The sequence below is a fragment of the Heterocephalus glaber genome, unplaced genomic scaffold (assembly GCF_053883595.1).
Source record: "Heterocephalus glaber isolate CG9 unplaced genomic scaffold, H.glaber_assembly_v1.0 deba00000347, whole genome shotgun sequence".
Taxonomy (NCBI): domain Eukaryota; kingdom Metazoa; phylum Chordata; class Mammalia; order Rodentia; family Bathyergidae; genus Heterocephalus; species Heterocephalus glaber.
This window is the reverse complement of record NW_028258143.1, coordinates 52,957,121-52,977,324: the sequence shown is the minus strand read 5'-3', so window position 1 is coordinate 52,977,324 and position 20,204 is coordinate 52,957,121. Positions and strand designations below refer to the sequence as shown.

The 20,204-nt window shown below is 38.9% G+C and overlaps 1 pseudogene; it reads left to right on the top strand.

Moving 5' to 3' along the window:
* The first annotated feature begins 9,005 nt into the window (after positions 1-9,005).
* Positions 9,006-11,709, top strand: LOC101709663 (heterogeneous nuclear ribonucleoprotein K pseudogene; annotated as a pseudogene).
* The last annotated feature ends 8,495 nt before the right edge of the window (positions 11,710-20,204 follow it).

The following is a 20,204-nucleotide window of genomic DNA, read 5'->3' as shown; positions in this document are numbered from 1 at the left end:
GCCCTAGGACCCTGGGATGGAGGCGGGGAGCTTCCTTCTGGGTGCTGGGACTGGCTGAACATAATATTTTTATTTAATACCTTGTCTGATTTTATGCCTGGCCCGTGTGTCATTGTATGTTATCATTTGGTGGCTTAAGAGAATAGTCATTCATTAATTCGCAGTTGCTGTTGATCACCAGTGCATAGGGTTGCAGTCAAGATGTTGGCTGAGCCTATAGTCTTATCTGAAGGCTTAAGTAGTGTCCCTTCACATGGCTGTTGACAAAGGGCCTCAGTTCCTCATGCAGACCTCTCAGTAGGCAGCTTACGTGTCCTTACAACATGGCCAGCTTTCCTCAGAACAAAGAAAATCTAACAAAAAACAAGTAGGAAGCTGGATTACCTCTTATGATCCAGTCTTAGAAGTCATATGCAGTCATTTCCACCTTATGCCATACATTAGAAGTCAGTCACTAAGTCCAGTAGTTCTGAAGGGAAATGGAATAAAGGCACCATCTTTAAAGGGAGTACCAAAGAATGTATGGACATATTTTAAAAGAGAAAGTTGTAAATATTTAAAAATTACTCCATAATATTGAATCATAAAAGTTTGGAACTGGAAGAAAATGTTAGAGATGGGGTAGTATGGCCTGACTGGAAAAATGTAGAAGAAACCTAGAGCACTATTCAGTCTACCAAAAAAATAGTATCTTAGGAAGAGCCCATCTGTAGTTATCAGTCTAGGACTCAGATTGGGACTCTAACTGACATTTCACTGAGCCAGTTTCCTCATCTACAGAATAAGGGAGTAATCTTATAAGATGTTGTAAAAATTAAATGCAATATTTTATATGAAATGGCTAGCACTAAGACTGCTGTACAGTAGATGCTTAATTAATCTTAGTTTTCTTCCCCCTTTACTTGCTCAGCTAATACTTAGTATGTGTTTTTCTAGTAGAAATTCTCTAGCTAGTTATTTTTTTAATTTAGACATTTTGGGGACAGTTTTACCAGACCGCTCGTTAGAGTATTTGTATTGTTCAGTTAGTAGATTTTCATTCTCCAAATGCTCATAGTATTTTCTTTTTTTTTACACAAGCATGTCTGATTTATTTCACTTAAAAATATTTCTCTATGTGCATCAATCTACCTATAAATGTCTCAAGTTTATCCTTTTTTAAAAATTTTTAATTTATTGGTACATTTTAGGTGTACAACATAATGACATTCATCACTGGAGATATGCATCTTTACATACTCTCTTGGTTCTTATTTTTTCCCCTTCCCCTGCCCTCCCTTCAAACCCTCCATCCCTCCCTATTTACAAAGACTTTGTTTCCATTTTTTTCATTTTCTCATATTAATTTCATTCCCTTCTTTCCTTTCCTCTACCCCTCCCACTTCCCCCTCCTCTTTGCCCCTTTTCTTCCTATTTCACATTATCTATTATACCTTTTAGTCCTTATTTACACTTTCAGTTTCTCACACTAGAGAAACTATTCGGTATTTACATGTGTGTCCTATTTATTTCACTTAAGAGTATCGCCTCAATGTGCATCCCTTTAGCTATGTTTCTAATTCCTCATTTTTTATGGCTGAGTAATACTCCATTCTATCAAAACACCACATTTTCTTTATCCAGTCTTCAGCTGATAGGCAATTGGGTTGTTTCCAAGTTTTAGGTATTACAAATTGTGCTGCTGTGAACATGGGTGCACATATATCACTGTGGAATGACTCTTCTAATTCTTTGGGGAAGATACCCAGCAGGGGAATAGCTGGGTCAAATGGGACTTCCAGTCCTAGTTCTTTGAGAAATCTCCATACTGATTTCCACAGTGATTGAACCAGTCTACACTCCTACCAGCAGTGGAGAAAGGTTCCTCTTTCCCCACAGCCCCTCCAGCAATTATTATTGGTTGATTTCATGATAGCAGCCATTTTTCTGGGGTGAGGTGGAATCTCAGTGTTGTTTTCATCTGCATCTCTCGAATGACCAGTGATGTTGAACATTTTTTCATATGTTTATTTGCTATTTCTAGTTCTTTGTCTGAGAAATGTCTGTTCATTTCAGATGCCCATTTTTGGATTGGGTCTTTAAATTTGGGAGGTCTGTTCTTTTAAGTTCTTTATAGAGTCTAGATAGTAGACCTTTGTCTCAGGGATCACTGGTGAAATTTTTTTCCCACTTTGTGGGTTGTCGTTTCACATGGTTGGTTGTTTCTTTTGCTGTGCAGAAGCTTTTTAGTAAGAAGATATCCCACTTGTTGATTGTTTGTGCTAGTTCACAGGTAACTAAGGTTTTGTTCATAAAATCTTTTCCTACACCAATGGCTTCAAGAGTTCTTCCTAAACTCTCTTCCAGATGGTTTAGTGTTTCTGTTTTAATATTTAGATCTTTAATCCATTTAGATTTTAGTTTAGTGCATGGTGAGAGATATACATCTAGTTTTAGCCTTTGGCAAGTTGAAACCCAATTTTTCCAGCACCATTTATTAAAGAGGCTATCTTTCCTCCAGTAGAGGCATTTGACTCCTTTGTCGAAGATGAGGTGGCTGAGTGTGTCTGGAGTTGTTTCTGCATCTTCTAATCTGTTCCACTGGTCCTCAGGTCTGTTTCTTTGCCAATACCATGCTGTTTTTATCACAGTAGCTTTGTAGTATAATTGCAGGTTGGGGATTGTGATACCCCCTGCCATGTCTCTGTTACCTAGAATTGCTTTTGTTATTGTGGGTCTCTTCTTGTTCCAAATGAATTTTTGGATTGTTTTCTCAAGGTCCTTGAAGTATGCTGCTGGGATTTCAATTGGGATTGCACTGAATCTATATAGCAGTTTTGGAAGTATGGCCATTTTCACTATGTTGATTCTTCCTACCCAGGAGCAAGGGATGTCTTTCCATTTTCTGATATCTTCTTCAATCTCTCTTTTCAGAATGCTATAATTATCAGAGAAGAGGTCTTTTGCTTCCTTTGTTAGACTGATTCCTAGGTATGTCATTTTTTTGGATGCTATTGTGAAAGGGATCATTTGCCCTATTTCTCTCTCAGTGAGTCTGTTGTTTGTGTAGAGGAAAGCTACTGATTTCTGTGTGTTGACCTTGTATCAAGCTACCTTACTGAATTTGGTTATTAAGACTAGAAGACTTTTGGTGGAGTTCTTGGGGTCTTCTATATAGAGTATCATGTCATCTGCAAATAATGACAATTTGACTTCTTCATTTCCTATCTTTCTTCTATTTATTTCTTTCTCATGACTAATGTTTCCAAAACTCTATTGAACAGGAGTGGTGATAGTGGACATCCTTGTCTTGTTTCTGATTTTAGTGTAAAAGATTTCAGTTTTTGACCATTTTGTGTGATATTGGCTGTTGGTTTTTCATAGATAGCTTTTATCAGATTAAGGTAGAGACCATCTATTCCAATTTTTTGTAGAGTTTTTATCATAAATGCTGGGTTTATGGTTTTTATCATAAATGTTGGATTTTGTCAAATGCTTTTTCTGCATCAATTGAGGTGATCATATTGTTTTTGTCCTTGGCTCTATTGAGATAGTGTATTACATTTATTGATTTGCATATGTTGAACCATCCCTGCATCCTTGGCATGAATCCCACTTGGTCAGGGTGTATGATCTTCTTGATGATCTTCTGCATTCTATTTGCCAGTATCTTATTAAGGATTTTTGCAACTATGTTCATTAGTGAGATTGGCCTATAGTTCTCTTTTGTGGTTGGGTCTTTTCTCTCCTTTGTGGATCAAGGTGATCCTTGCTTCCAGGAATGAATTTGGCAGTATTGCTTCCCTTTCAATTTCATTGAAGAGTTTAAACAGCAGTGGCAGTATTTCCTCTCTAAATGTCTTGTAGAATTCAGTGGTAAAGCCATCAGGGCCCGGGCTTTTCTTAGTTGATAACTTTTTTATTACATTTTCAATTTCATTGATTGATATTGGGCTGTTTAGAATTTGTAGGTCTTCTTTGTTCAACTTTGGTAATTCATATGTATCTAGGAATCTATTCATTTCTTCTGTGTTTTCCATCTTATTGGCGTATAGGTTCTCAAAGTAGGTATTGATGATCCTCTGGCTTTCTGCTGGGTCCATTGTAATTTCATCTTTTTCATTCCTAATTGCATGGATTTGGGCCTTTTCTTTCCTTGTTCTGATCAGGTTGGCTAAGGGTTTGTCAATTTTGTTTATTCTTTTGCAGAACCAACTCTTGGCTTCACTGATTTTTTAGTATTTTTCTCTTAGTCTCCATTGCATTGATTTCTGCCCTGATCTTTGTAATTTCCTCCTTTCTATGGGCTTTGGGTTTGTCCTGCTCTTCTTTTTCTAGAGGCTCAGCATCAGGTTGTTTAATTGGGCTTGTTCTGTTTTCCGAATATGATTATTCACTGCTATGAATTTCCTTCATAAGACTGCTTTCATTGTGTCCCATAGATTCCAATATGTTGTATTGTCATTGTCATTTAATTGAAGGAACTGTCTGATTTCTTCTTTAATTTCTTTTGTGACCCATTGTTTACTCAGAAGCCTGTTGTTCTATTTCCATGTGTTTATGAAATTTTTACAGTTTCTTTTGCTATGGATCTCCAATTTCATCACCCTATGGTCTGATAACAGGGGATAACTTCAATTCCTTTGCACTTACTTAAACATGTTCTATGTGTGAGTTTGTGGTCTATTTTGGAGAATGACCCATGTGCAGCTGAGAAGAAAGTGTTTTCTGATTTTGTGGGGTGGAAGACTCTGTAAACATCTGTTAAGTTCATTTGTTCAAGAGTTCAATTGAGTTCTAGTATTTCATTACTTATTTTTTGTCTAGTTGATCTATCTATTTGTGACAGTGGAGTATTGAGGTCCCCCACTACTATTGAATTAGACTTTTCATGTCCGTTAGTATTTGTTTTATATAGTTGAGCGCACTAGTGTTTGGTGCATAGATATTTACGATTGTCATCCTTCCTGTTGGATTGTTCCCTTTACAAGGATGTAGTGTCCTTCTTTGTCTCTCTTAGTCAGTGTTGGTTTGAAATCCACTGGGTCTGCAAAGAGGATAGCTACTCCTGCTTTTTTTCAGGTTCCTGTCGCATGGAGAATTGTTTTTCACCCTCTAACTTTCAATCTGTGAGTTTCTTTTTGAATTAAATGTCTTTCTTATATGCAGCAAAGTATTGGATCTTGCTTCTTGACCCATTCTGCCAGTCTATTTCTTTTGATTGTTGAATTAAGACCATTAACATTGATGGTTATAACTGATACATATTGACTTATCATTGTCGTGAATTTTTCTTTATGTTGGATTCTCCCCCTTTGAGTTTAATTTCTTGTCATGCCCGATGGATTCATTCTGCTGGGCTTCCTGGGGTCATGATCTTCATTGTCTTTTCCTGGGATATTGTCTAAAATGTGTTGGAGTGCTGGTTTGGTATTCACGAAGTTCCTAAGGTGCTCTTTGTCATGAAAGTATCTTATTTCTCCATCAATTTTGAAAGATAGTTTTGCAGGGTACATCAATCTGGGTTGGAGGCTGTTTTCCTTTAGGGCTTGCAATACCTCACTCCAAGCTCTTCTTGCCTTGAAGGTTTGCATTGAGAAGTCTGCTGTGATTTTGATGGGCTTTCCTTTGTATTTGTTTTGTTTCTTTTCTCTAACTGCTTATAGAACTTTGTTCTTCTGTTGGGTTTCTGCAATCTTAACTATTATATGCCTATGTGTAGATGTTTTTTGATTAAGGCTAGCTGGAGTCCTATATGCCTCACTTATCTGTATGTCAAGTTCTTTCCCCCTGCTTGGGAAGTTTTCTGCCATCACTTCTGTGAACAGTTTTTTAATGTCATCTGCACTCTCTCTTGTTTCTTCATTGATTCCAATCGGTCTTATGGTATTCTTCTTTGCATTGTCTAGCAGGTGCTGGATTGATTTCTCATCATCCCTTACAATGTTAAAGCAATTTTTCTTTTCCTGGTCACTAATTGCAATCTTATCTTCTATATGTGCAATTCTATCTTCACATTTGCTCATTCTTCTGTGTAGACTTTCAGTGGAGTTTTTAATCTCCTGGAAATCTGTTTGCATTTGTTTTATGGACTCCATTTGTTTCCTATGTTGGGATTCCATCATGTTCCTCAGCTCCTCTATTTTTTATCTGTGTTCTGTCTAGATTTATTAATCATGTCTTGCACTATGGGTACAATCTCTGCTCTTATCTGAGAAATTATTTCTGATTTCATTTTTTCCAGATCCTCTTTTGTTGCTAGTTTAGGAAGTCCAGGTGGTTGAGTATCAGTGTTCCATCTCGTTTCCCTTTGGGGTTGCTGTAGGCGATCTGGAAGTCTGGTTCTGAGACTTGTTTATGTGTCTTCTCATTTTGACTAGGGAGGGTGCTGCTGGCACCCACACGGCTTACCTCCTCTGTGCTGGGAGCGATTGTACCTTCGCTTTGAAGCCTCCTACTCTGCACTGGGAGTGGTGACATGTCAATCCACCACAGTATTTTCTTTAAAGAAGTAAAGCCCAGTGTGATTGATTAATAGAGGAAAAAAATGTCGGGGGAGTGGAAAGTGTTTTCATATCAATGAACCTGTATGTGTCCCTGAAAAACTCAGTACCCAGAGAAGAGTCAAAGAAATAAGACCCATAAGTCAAGCAACAGATGATTTTTACTCTGAACAACCAATAAAACACAGTAAACCTTTGGCAGCCATGAGTTCTCTGTTACCCAGTGGGGAATGGAGCAAGGTCTTTGCCTCTCCTTCCCCAGTGGAAGTTTTGAGTTTAACTCTTTGTTAACTTGAGTCTGAACCAAAGCTCTGGATCTATAGTGCTGGGTTACTGAATGTGACCCTGGGAAGAGCTCTGACGGTTTCTTCCAACCCTCTCCCCTCCCTTTTCTAAATGGATTGTGGCCCAGTGCTTTATTAATCTTGATCGGGAAGTGACCCCCATACCCCTAAAAGTATAATATGCCTGGCCAAGAAAACATCTGAAAAACACAGCAACCAACCTAGAGTTTGTACACAAAACGACCCATAGCCGCCATGAGATTAGCACCAGCATTCAGTTCCATGAAGCAGAAGGCCGCTCTGCTGAAGGCTTGGTGAGTGCCATTGCTGGTGCAGTTGGAATTTCTGGTGCTATCAATCTATTCTCCTTTCAGATCCTCTGCTGATATTGTCTCCCGATATTTTCTTCAGATCCTCTGCTGATACAGCTCCTCACCAAGAGAAAGACCCTTCCTAACCATCTGGCTAAAGTGCTCCTTCTCCACATCCTACCCCATTCCCTGATTTTTTTATTTCATAGAATTTATCACTTTCTGAAATTATATTATATATTATTTATTTACTTGTTCTATGTCTATCTCCTTTATTAAGGTCTCAGTGACAAAAAAAGTAGCCATTTTTCTGTTTTTTTACCCACAGCATTCAGAAAAGTCCTAATGTGATATAATTTGATGAATGGATAAGTACATAAATACATAATAGCTAAATGTATTGACTATGTTGCAGTATTATTAATCCTTTTAACCTAACCCCCAAATAACCTCATAACTAAGTACTGTCATTATTCCAATTTTATAGAGGAGCCTAAAAAGGTTGCCTCTTGCCCAAAGTCACTGTGCTAACAAGAAAGAGGACAGAGTTTAAACCCAAATAGCATACTCCATCTATAAGGCAGTCTCCTCAAAAAAAAGTAACACACTTCCCAGCCCAGATCTGAACAATTTGAAAAATAAAACAAAATAACAAAAGTAGAAATCAAAATATCATCTTTACCTTATTGATAGCAGCCAAGTAGCAAGGTGTGACATTAGTGCATTTGGGAAAATAGACTTCCTAAAATTGAACCCAAGCTCAGGCAGGCAACAGGTGGAGGAGCCCCACCCAGAGGGACTTGCATCAAGCAGAACCCATGTCTCCAGAGGGCAGGTAGCTCCCAAATGGAAGAAAGGCATCATGAAACCAAGCAGGCTTATTATTTTCCCCAGACTTACCAACCAAATAAAGTCCTCCCATGTCCCAAGGGGAAGAGAGGGCTAGAGGCACAAGGAGCCAGACACTGCACTCTCTGAGCTCCCTTCCCAGGGAGGAAACACCGGGGATGGGAGAAGAACCATGCCACAGTATGGAGGTGCTAGGGTTTGCATATGGCTGAGTACATCTCACAAAAGTTCACAGGCTGGAAGTTTGGTTCCCAACATGATGGCATTAAGATGTGGTGGAATCCTTAAGGGGTAAGGGGGGAGTGTAAGGTGGAGAGGTCATTGAGGGTGTGCCTTCAAAGGGAATCATGCTAGCCTCACAGAGGTAATTAGTTCCCATGAGAGTGGGTTGTTACAAAAGAGCAAGACTGACTCCTCTTTCCCCATCTAAAAAAATCCATATTCCTTTTTCAAGATGCAACTTGCATTGCCTCCTTTGTGAAAATGCCTACACTGTCAAGCATAGGATTCTTTTCCTTCTTTCTCTCCCTGTAGCATTTTATATGTACTTTTGCTACTGCAACATGTTCATTGTAGTTCTTTGTGTACACTTAATTATTACATTCAGTTTTCCACATTGCTTGTTCATACCCCATGAGGTCCAGCTGGAACCCCAGTGTAGAAAGCCCCTTGGATGGACTGCTGTGCTCCAATAGGACACAAGACCTTCTAGTCCTGCAAGACCTTTTAGAGACCCAATGTTAATATTGATCTTTTCACCACCTTAGGCATAAATCAGAGAGACTTAGCATGGAAGAAAAGCTGAGTGATGGATTCAAATTTTCTCCTTTTAGAAAAGCTCCATGACATTTGTCTGGATAATGAGTTTTTGGATATAACCCCAAAAGCATAGGTTAAAAAAGGCTAAAATAAAAAAAAATTAAATTAAATTAAAAGAGGCTAAAATAGACAAATAGGATTACCTAAAACCAAAAAGCTTCTGCCCAACAGAAGAAGCAATTATCAGAGTAAAAGACAGTGGCAGTGTCAGAATGGAGAAAATATTTGCAAACTGTTTATTTGAAAGGGGTTTGATCCTTCACTACTCTGGGCACTGACCTCAACGTTCTGCCTCATCACACTTGTTTCCGGCATATAGATTGGTGTATCCATTTAATACAAGAAAATGGAAACTGAGCAGCCTGAAGAAACCTTCCCCAACACTGAAACCAATGGTGAATTTGGTAAACGTCCTGCAGAAGATATGGAAGAGGAGCAAGCATTTAAAAGATCTAGAAACACCGATGACGTGTTTGAATTACGAATTCTGCTTCAGAGCAAGAATGCTGGGGCAGTGATTGGAAAAGGAGGCAAGAATATTAAGGCTCTCCGTACAGACTACAATGCCAGTGTTTCAGTCCCAGACAGCAGTGGCCCCGAGTGCATATTGAGTATCAGTGCTGATATTGAAACAATTGGAGAAATTCTGAAGAAAATCATCCCTACCTTGGAAGAGGGCCTGCAGTTGCCATCACCCACTGCAACCAGCCAGCTCCCGCTCGAATCTGATGCTGTGGAATGCTTAAATTACAAACATTATAAAGGAAGTGACTTTGACTGTGATTTGAGACTGTTAATTCATCAAAGTCTGGCAGGAGGAATTATTGGGGTCAAAGGTGTTAAAATCAAAGAATTTCGAGAGAACACTCAGACAACAATCAAGCTTTTCCAAGAATGCTGCCCTCATTCCACTGATAGAGTTGTTCTTATTGGAGGAAAGTCTGATAGGGTTGTAGAGTGCACAAAGATCATCCTTGACCTTATATCTGAGTCTCTCGTCAAAGGAGGTGCGCAACGTTATGATCCCAATTTTTATGATGAAACTTACGATTATGGTGGTTTTACAATGATGTTTGATGACCGCCAGTGGACGGCCTGTAGGATTTCCCATGCGGGGAAGAGGTGGTTTTGACAGAATGCCTCCTGGTTGGGGTGGGTGTCCCATGCCTCCCTCTAGAAGAGATTATGATGATATGAGCCCTTGTCGGGGACCACCACATCCTCCTCCTGGTCGAGGTGGCCGGGGTGGTAGCAGAGCTTGGAATCTTCCTTTACCACCACCACCACCACCTAGAGGAGATCTAATGGCCTGTGACAGAAGAGAAAGACCTGGAGATCGCTATGATGGCATGGTTGGTTTCAGTGCTGATGAAACTTGGGACTCTGCCATAGATACATTAAGCCCATCAGAATGGCAGATGTCGTATGAACCACAGGGTGGCTCTGGATATGATTATTCCTATGCAGGGGGTCATGGCTCATATGGTGATCTTGGTGGACCTATTATTACTACACAAGTAACTATTCCCAAAGATCTGGCTGGATCTATTATTGGCAAAGGTGCTCAGCAGATTAAACAAATCCGTCATGAATCAGGAGTTTCTATCAAAATCGATGAGCCTTTAGAAGGATCCGAAGATCGGATCATTACCATTACAGGAACACAGGACCAGATACAGAATGCACAGTATTTGCTGCAGAACAGTGTGAAGCAGTATGCAGATGTTGAAGGATTCTAATGCAAGATATTTTTTCTTTTTTATAGTGTGAAGCAGTGTTCTGGAAAGTTTTTCTAAGACTAGTGAAGAACTGAAGGAGTCCTGCATCTTTTTTTTTTTTTTAATCTGCTTCTGTTTAAAAAGCCAACATTCCTCTGCTTGATAGGTGTTCTGCATTTGAAGTGTAGTGAAATCTTTGCTGTTCACCAGATGTAATGTTTTAGTTCCTTACAAACAGGGTTGGGGGGAGGGCATGCAAAAACTAACATTGAAATTTTAAAACAGCAGAGTGAGTGGATTTTATTTTTGTTCATTGTTGGTGGTTTAAAAGGAAATTCCCCCCATGTAATTATTGTGAACACCTTGCTCTGTGTGGTCACTGTAAACATTTGGGGGTGGGACAGGGAGGAAAGTAACAATCATCCACATGTCGCCAGCATCTGTTCAGAGCAGTGTGCAGAATGTAATGCTCTTTTGTAAGAAACATTTTATGATTTTTAAAATAAATTTAGTGAACCTATTTTGGTGGTCTTTTTTTTTTTTAAATAAAGAATAGTCAATTTTGAAATGGCTGAATTTCCCAACCCTCCCCTAAACTAAACACTAAGTTTGATTTTCAGCTCCTCTGTTGGAAATAAGTACAGTATATCTCTCAGATACAGGCAAAATATATTGGCAAATTCAGTTCTGAAGATTTGATGGTTTCAGGGTCCATTGCTTGGGGAGAAATTCCATCATACATGTCATGCTTACAATAAGCTGGAGGAGATTTTTGTTTTTGCAAGTGCTTGCCTCCTACTTTTCAGTAGTTTTCTATATTAATAGTTGTAAAGAACCAGGGTGGGGAGCAGTACTACAAGTTGAAAAAATAAGTATATTCCAGAAGCCTAATTGGCAGTGGGTTTTATTAATCAAATTAGCACTTGGTTATGGAAGTGGCAGATGCTGAATAAATTCTGATTATTTTTATTACATTTCTCACCTATAGACTTTATTAAACTGTCAACCTTCTAGTATCTATTAGTTTAACTTTGTATAAATATATATGTTCATGTTTTTCAATTGTATACAAATTGCAAGAAAAAGATGTACCATTTCTCTGTTGTATGTTGGATTATGTAGGAAATGTTTGCGAACTATTCAAAAACAAGATGAAAAACGTTCCTGTGGATGTTTTATGTAGTATCCTGGCATTTGTATTGATAGTTTAAAGTTTCACTGCACAATAAAACTCCATGATGCTAGATTTGATGTGTGCCCAGTTTGACAAAAGATTGGTTGACACCTGTAAAAATCTGTTGAAACGTTCCTCTTATAAGGAAATACAGTAATCTTACACACACAAAAAGAAAGGGGTTAATGTCTAGAATATATAAGGAACTCCAAACTCCCAAAGCATAAAAAGCAGAAGAAAAAAAATCAATTGAAAAACAAGCAATAGATCTAAATAGACATTTATCGAAAGAAAACATACAAATGGAATATACAGATGGAAAAATGTGCAACATCACTAATCATTGGGGAATGCAAATCAAAGCCACAATAAGCTATCACCTCACAGCAGTTAGAATGGCTATTATCAAAAAGATGAAAGATGGTAAGCACTGATGAGATGGTGAAGGAAGGGGAGCCCTTACAAACTGTTGGTGGGAGTGTAAATTAGCACAGCCATTATGAAAACCAGTATGGAATTTCCTCAAAAAATTAAAAATACAACTTCAGTGCAATCCAGCAATCCCACTGCTGAGTATATATCCAAAGGAAATGGAATCAGAATGTCAAAAAGACATCTGCACTCCCATGTTCATTGAAGCATTATTCACAATAGCTGAGAAATGCAAATGCCCTAAGTGTTCACAAGCTGATGAGTGGAGAAAGAAAATACAGTACATGTACAAAATGGAATACTATTCAGGCATTTTTAAAAAAGAATATAACAGTGCCTTTTGGAATCTCATAAACAGAACTGGAGGTCATTATATTAAGTAAAATAAGCCAGGCACAGAAAGACAAATGCAACACATTCTCACTTATGTGTGCAACCCAAAAAAAGTTAGACCCATGGAAGTAGAAGCATCATTTCCAAGGAGTGCGGAAGTAGAGTGTTGGGGAGATGCTGGTCAAAGCACATGAAATTTCATTTAGATAGGAAGAATAAGTACAAGAGCTGTATTGTGCAATACGGTGACTAGAGCTAATAACTATATATTATAGTCTCAAAAATCACTGTGAGTAGCTCTTAAGTGTTTTCATTAAAAAAATAAGTGTGTGAAGTAATGTATATGTTAATTAGCTCATTTTAGCCATTCCACACTATTTATTTACATCAAAACATCATGTTGTACACAAAATGCACAGAGGTGTTATTTGTCAATTAAAAAATTGTTTTAAATCAGCTCCTCCCTCTGTTTTTTTTCCCAAGAGATTTTCCTCTCCCCTCATAAGTGATTACCGTACTGCTAAGCACTTCACACTCACCGCACTAGGCCTGTGGCTGATGTCTTGAGCACACCCACTGGTACCTCTGCCTCCTAATGGCCTCCTGAGGACTAAAACCTTGTCTTCAGTGTCCACGTAACTGTCTGAACACTTCCACTGCATCTGGCACCTATTAGGAACTGGTCACTGAATAAATGGTTGATAACTTACATCTTTCAAACGACTCTCAGCTATTGCTGTTATACAACCAGTGCTTCTAACTCCTAACTTTTTAAATAAGGACGACAATGATTTACATGTATTCATGATATTGGAAGTGCTTGAAAATATTGCATAGCATGGGTATTTTCTTTAACGGGAATGGATCTGGATTGTAAAAATATGTTTGTGATCCCCATTGTTATGATATATGCACAATTGCTCTTCCCTAAGAATGTGTAATCACAGTAGGCACAGCTTTAAATAATATTGCTTCATAAACTAGGAATCCAATATCCATCAAAATAATATGGCACTGCTTCACTTATGTGATACTATTCCACTGTTGTAGAAATGATCTTAGATATCCACAAAAGGATATGTTTAACTTTTCCCAGAACTCTGCCAAAAAAGAAGGCTGACCTTACCTCAGTATAACTTATATTTGGTATTAAATCAATATCCCTCAATCGATAGCACATACACTAGAATCAAAGCAAAAAGAATAACACCATGGAGCAATGTGATAGCTTGAGTAATTCTGCATTTGAATTCCCTTTATTTCATCAGAGCTGGGTTGAATCTTACCTTGTTTAAATTTGCTAGAATGTAATTAGTAAACCCTTTTTTTTTCTAGGATTTTCTACAGTATGAACAGTATCTTAAATATATTATTTAAAATAGACTGTAATGTTTTCTACACTTACTTGGGTGTGATGTAGGCAATGTAAAAATTTGCTCTTGGGTGTGGTACAGTTTATATGATTAAATGCTTTATTCATACTCATATGTCAATCTATTAGTGTGCTGTTAATTCAAATGTTACTATGATGTATTTTATCCCCATTAGCACATTCATCACAGGTGGATATGAAACTTAGACAAAGGTGTATGTTCTCATTAATGATGAACAGCCAATTCATCTTGCTAGAATGTAATTAATGTTAGTTACAATCTTTAATTTTTCACTGTTTGTCACTGTGCATATTTAGCATTTCTCTTGTCCTTTATCAACTGGCTCCCTCTTTTCACACAGTTAATTCAAAAAGACCTTTTTAACTAAGCCTGGTCTCTGTTTTTAAAGTATCCATATATATTCCTTAATGTCTGTGGCAATCCCCATACTGTAGGACTTCATATTGGATGTACAACCACAAAAACAGTATTAAAGGAAGTGTTTGACCTACCTTTTTAATGTATAAGATTAATGTAATTCATTTGTTAACTTAAAACACCTAAGAAATATTCTATTCTGAACCACAACATCAGTTGAATGGAAATGCTTGGGTTACAGAAAAGTAAAAAGATTATAAGAAAGAAAGAACATTTTTAAATGTGTGGCTTGTTATGTATTACACAGATGCATAAATACATACATATATCAATGTTTTCTCCACTAAACCCTATAAGAAATGCAGTAAATATGATAACTCATTTTAGTCACATTACAATCCCTTTTGTTGTTTCTATTTTGCAGCAGAGGAACAGAGAAACAGACAAGTTGAGTAACGTACCCAAAGCCACCCAGCTAGTGAGCAATGAAGGGATGGGAGCCCAAGCAGCCAGACTCCAGGGCTGTGCACTTAGCCCTGCCTCCCATCTTCATGGTTTCTAATGAATTTCATCACTTAATGAGAGTACGTCAAATATGCATGGAGTCTAAGCTAAGTTTCTGAATCTACTTATAGTCAAAGATAATTTTTTATGTTTGCTTTAATTTAATGATGTAAATGTATTGAGTTTAGTACCTAAATCTTCTTTGTAAACAATAAACTTTAATCTCCTTGGAGTCAGAGAAGTCATCTTAAGTGACTTAAACCTCCCTATATCTGGAAAATATGTGTATACAATAAGTGTTCAATAAATATTTTTTAAAATACAGTGGTGCCTCAGTTCATGAACTCGATTCTTTCTACAATTCTGGTTGCAAACTAAACTGGACAAGCACTGAATCGAATTTCCTCATACAGTCAACTTTGAACCTGACCAATGAATTTGATTCAGTTCTCATCCAACTTGATTTGGGACCAGATCGAGGAAATAATCCAAGTTCAAAGGACAATGAGACAATTCTAATCTCATACAGATTAGAATTTGAAGGCTCTAGCAGTTGTGTATCTTAAAGATTTTCAAATGAAATCTAAGCATTGAGGTGGGTCTTTTTCACTCCAAATGCTCAAGTTTAAAATTCAGTCAAATGTTGGCATATTTCTCAGAGTGTAGGTATTTGATATTGAAATGGGTACCAAAAAAACTTCTCAATCTACAACTCAAGTTTTCAAAAACTGTAACTCTGTTACAATTCTGTAAATTGAGACAGAATTGAGTTTCTTTCTCAAAAGGAACTGGATCCTTCATTCCACCAACTAAGGACAATGCTTTCCCATTCATAGGATTCAGTCAGCTTAGGGTCTGCCTGATGGCTCATGGTCTGTTTGGTCCTCTTAAGGTCTCCCTTCTCCTGGGACAAGGGGGTGTATCATCTGCACTCCCAGGAGTGTGTATGGCATCATGGCACCTGGGAAGGCATCTGGTCCTCCACCTCTACCTGGCATCTTCAGAAATGGACATGTCCTGCCTGCTTCTCAGTCTCCTTTCTACATGCTGGTACCCACCAGGATGGTGATATCCCATCAGCTTCGGCCGCACTACTGGCTGCACAGGGCATCCCAGGCCACCCAGCTTTCAGAACGTGCCATGCATGTCACACTGCTGTGAGCCACTCAGAATAGCTTTTACCTCCTGTGTCCTCTCAGAGCCTAGAAATGCTCCTGGAGGTTCCTTCAGGCGCAGCTACTCCTAGGCTGTGAGTTATACCCAGTGCTGCCTCCTGTTTAGTAAGCAGGACACACACATACATATATGCATGTATATGCACACACATACACACACATGTGCACGCACACATGCACAAATGCATTTATGCAAAGTCAGGAGAAAGCCCAGCATGGAAAGCCTTCTGAGAAGGATGGCCACTAACGTCTAACAATTTTATTTTCATGAACTTGTTTTCTCACTCCTCCTACAGATGAGAAAACTTTCTTCTTCAAGGGTAAAGGTAGGAGAGATCTCACCAACCAAACCTCTTCTAAATATTTCCTAACTCATTCATGAAGCATGGCTCAAACTTGAACCCACCACCTCACCTACCCTGTAGGCCAAATACCACCTCATCCCTATGGCTTCATGGTACAAGAAAATGTTTGGAGGGAATTGTGCTATCTCACATATCCCTATCACTGTTCCATGTAGAACAAAGTGATCTGGATCATTATTTGAAGCCAGTATTTCTTTAGTCTAGCAAGTCCTTAAGTTGTTCCTTTGTCCTTTTCTACCCTTGCAGAATGTTGCAATTCTTCCCTTTCTTTGAAACAGCTCTCTACCTCCACCTCTTTTATTTCCAAAAAATTTATTTCCTCCACCTCAATTTATTTCCAAATACTTTGCCAATTCTGATTTTCCTTGAATATACAGAAGTAGTACATAGTAGTCCTCTACCCCAGGTTGTGCCTGGCCAAAGTTGCGGCAAACCCTTTAGAACACATCTCAAGAAACAAGTAACCTATTTTTTTTCCTTCATTTTCATGCAGATTTGGATGTCACTGCCATAATGCACACATTTGAAATAAAAGAAGATCTGTTAGTAAATATGTTTTAACAAATTGTTTCAAACCAAACCCATATTTAATTTGCTTTCTATGGCCCCACCTTCTTATTCATGTCAGATATTTACAAACTAATACAGAGAAATGCAGTCTACTTCACAGGACCATTCCCGTCCTAGATAGAAACAAGCACTGGCTTGAAACAGTCCTTCCAGTTCCAGTCCTACAATAATAACTTATTTTTTTTAATGTCAATTCTTCACAGCTTCAATACTGTAGCAGCAAATTCTTTCATAAAGGTAACTGTGGCCCATATTTAAAAACACCTTAAGAGAACTAGAAATAAGTGAGCAAACTTCTGATGCCATATGCTGTTTGGGAGGGCTAGTGCCCTCAAATACAGCAAATTCAAGAGCAGTAAGAATACTCTCACACATGAATAGAGGACATCTTGTCTTATAATTGCCAATATTTGCCAAAGGAGCCACAGGACCCCACATGCAAGTATTATTGCAGGTCCCCATGAGCTCCTGAGATAATCAAACACCCTCAGAGAAAGTTACCAGTCATCAGCTTCACAACATCTGTTTTGTTACAGGTAAACTGTGCATTTCTTTCTCCTGTCACTTCCAAAGCAAACTTCTTCTTGTCTGGAAAATGATTCAGAGCAAATAAGTAGCATCACAAACACTATCCTATTTACTCCCCCAAGAGACTAGAAAGGTAGACAATATTTTCATCTCTATTCGAAGTAGAGAAAGAGGGGCAGCACCTATGGGGTGGATCACCTTTCTGACTTCAGGTCAGAAGCCTATCAAAGTAAAATCAGGGATGTCCCTCTACTGCCAGAGCATCTCTGAAGTTGTCCCTTTGGATGAACACAGTGCAAAATGATGCCCCAGCTGTTTTGGGGTACGAGGCCAGAGGTATAAGGCCACCCGCTCCTGTTTAACTCACCCCCACCTGGAAGTTAACTAGACCAATGGCAGCATCATGAGATGTCACAAGCAGCAACCATAACCTCTACGTGAAAGGGAGCGGTGGCCCTTCCTCTAGGTTCCCTCCATTCCCAGTGCAAGCCATCAGCCGTGGCGGTGGTCTGCTGATGTCGCTGCTGGGCAGATTTAGGTGAATCAGTCTCTCTGCATGGAGCGTTAAACCAGTGTATGTGCCACACACCTAACCCTTTCTTCCCCCATCCCAGAAGAGGCTTCCCTGTTGGAAAGAGGCTCTGAGCTTTGTACAGTCAAAAGCCTTTGATTAAATTGAACCCAGTCCTTCTACTTGCTATGGCATTGTGTAACCTAGGGAAAGCAGCAGGGCCACAAAACAGCCCAATCTGTCGCTAGGTGGGCTGACAAAGCAGGGCTAAACACACGCTTGATTTCAAGCTACGTTACATCTCCAAGTTGCAAAGCGAGTGATAAAGGCAGCCAGAAAAGCAAACCCGTAGGTGAATATTTCTCACAAACAGAGGCCACGCTGCCTCTGAGAGAGCTGTTGTCCTTCCCACTGAGAGTTTTTAAGCCACTTGGAGACAGCAACCATTTGAACAGAAAATTGTTCCTGTTTCTAAATGATTTTTTTTAAAGAAAGAAAGAAATGTTTCAGGAAAGATGTTACTTTTCTGACATCTAACCCACAATATACCCACATGGCCACACGAAAAGATCCACATTTATAAGAATTAACTCAAAAGGGTATTTGCTTACTGTGCCCTTCACCTGCTGCTGCTTCATCCTCATGCCTCGCTCTCCTCTACCAAAGGAAGAACAATCTCCGGGCGCCTGATCCCCAGAACTCCCAGGAGGGCTCCTGCTTACCCCTTTCTTTAGCTGCATCCTGCTAACGAGCAAGACATGGGAAATCATTTGGGTCCACTTTCAATCAGGTCCTTTAAAGAATCATTTGGCATCATCAAATGAAAAGAAATTGCACATTCTACAGGGAAAGAGCATGAGAGGACCCAAGTGACAGTCCCTTGCATAAGGCCAAAGCCTTGGAGTTAACTGGCCTTCTCTTCCTCAGGGGGCACTTTGGTCACAAATCGCTCTTACTCGAGTATGCTCCTTGCATTGAGAGTTCAGTTCTCCAAATGTCTCCCCATTCTAAGGGGTTTACCAAAAGATTCCTCTCAGCTGGATGATCATTCTCCCCGAAATGCCTCAGGAATACAATGTCTTCATCCCTTACTTTCCTTGTTGTTTCAAAATCCTGCTAAGGGGGACCTTAGAAAGGGGTGCGGCTTAGACTATACCTGAGATCTGACCAAGTGGAGAAGGGCAAGGGACATGAGCTGCGAGCAGTGGCTATGGAGGAGCAGGTGAGCTGAGGAAACTAGTATCAGAAGCAAGGGATATAACAAGGTGAGAAGCCACTGCCCACTTCACCTCACTGAAGGCTGGGACAAGGTTGCAGGCCCTCAAGAGGCTGGAAGTTTGCACCCCAAGGCTCTAGGGACCACCTCTGTCACACAGAGTACCCTACCCCCACTTCCAAGATCAGTCCACCTCCTGAGCCCTGTGAGACTGGTCTTTGCAACAAAGGATAGGACTGACATGCACTTAAGTTTCTTCTATTCTCTGGAGTTAGAGTTCCAGTTTAACAAAACTAAGCTGACATTTGAATATTGATATGTATTCTCAGGAGCTATAAAACCAAGAAGTGTAACAGGGCATGGTTATTGACACAGGATGTGGCTAAGGGCACATTTCACAAGGAAAATGAGTTTCTAACACATTTCTGTATAAGCAGCTGCTCAGTGTCACCAAACACTGGCTAATTCATTAATATTATTCAGTGAAAAACCTTTCTTCATTTCATTTCTTAACAAACCTATTTTCATTTTCATGAAAATCTAGGCCCTTCCAAGTTTACCTGAGAGGAGTATTTCCTAACTTTCTAGTGCAGAAATACTTGTATTTAAATATTTGCAACAATTAAATTGAGAACTTAAACCTTTCATCTTTAAAGATATTTTCCTTGTATTTCTTGAATGCTTTGTGATTACAAAAGAGTATGTGAAACTATGAAACATGACACAGAGAACTCAAACAGAGTGGAAGTTGGAATAACATTGGTTCCAATGGTATTTATTATGCATTGATTAAATAGTTGGGATTAATTTTAAGGTTTAAAAATTTACAGTATTATCATCTAGCTCATGAGGAAAGAAAAAAATGTCTGAAATAACATCAGTAGGGGATAGCTTTTTGCAAAAATCTTAGTTCTATTCAATTGTTGTTGAGTTTTTCTTATTAAAAATAAAGATTAGGGTCGGGGATTTAGCTCAGTGGTGCCGCCGCCTGCCTCTCAAGGGTAAGGTTCCAAGTTCAATCCCCCCATACAAAAAAAAAAAGGTTAAAAAGGTAGATTGTGTAGCACAAAATGTTTCTTTCTTTCTCAGTATTTGTTTGCAACATGAAATAAATACATTCATCATGGGGAATTAATACACATAAATATCACATCATGATTCTTTTATTTCTCCTCTTCCTCT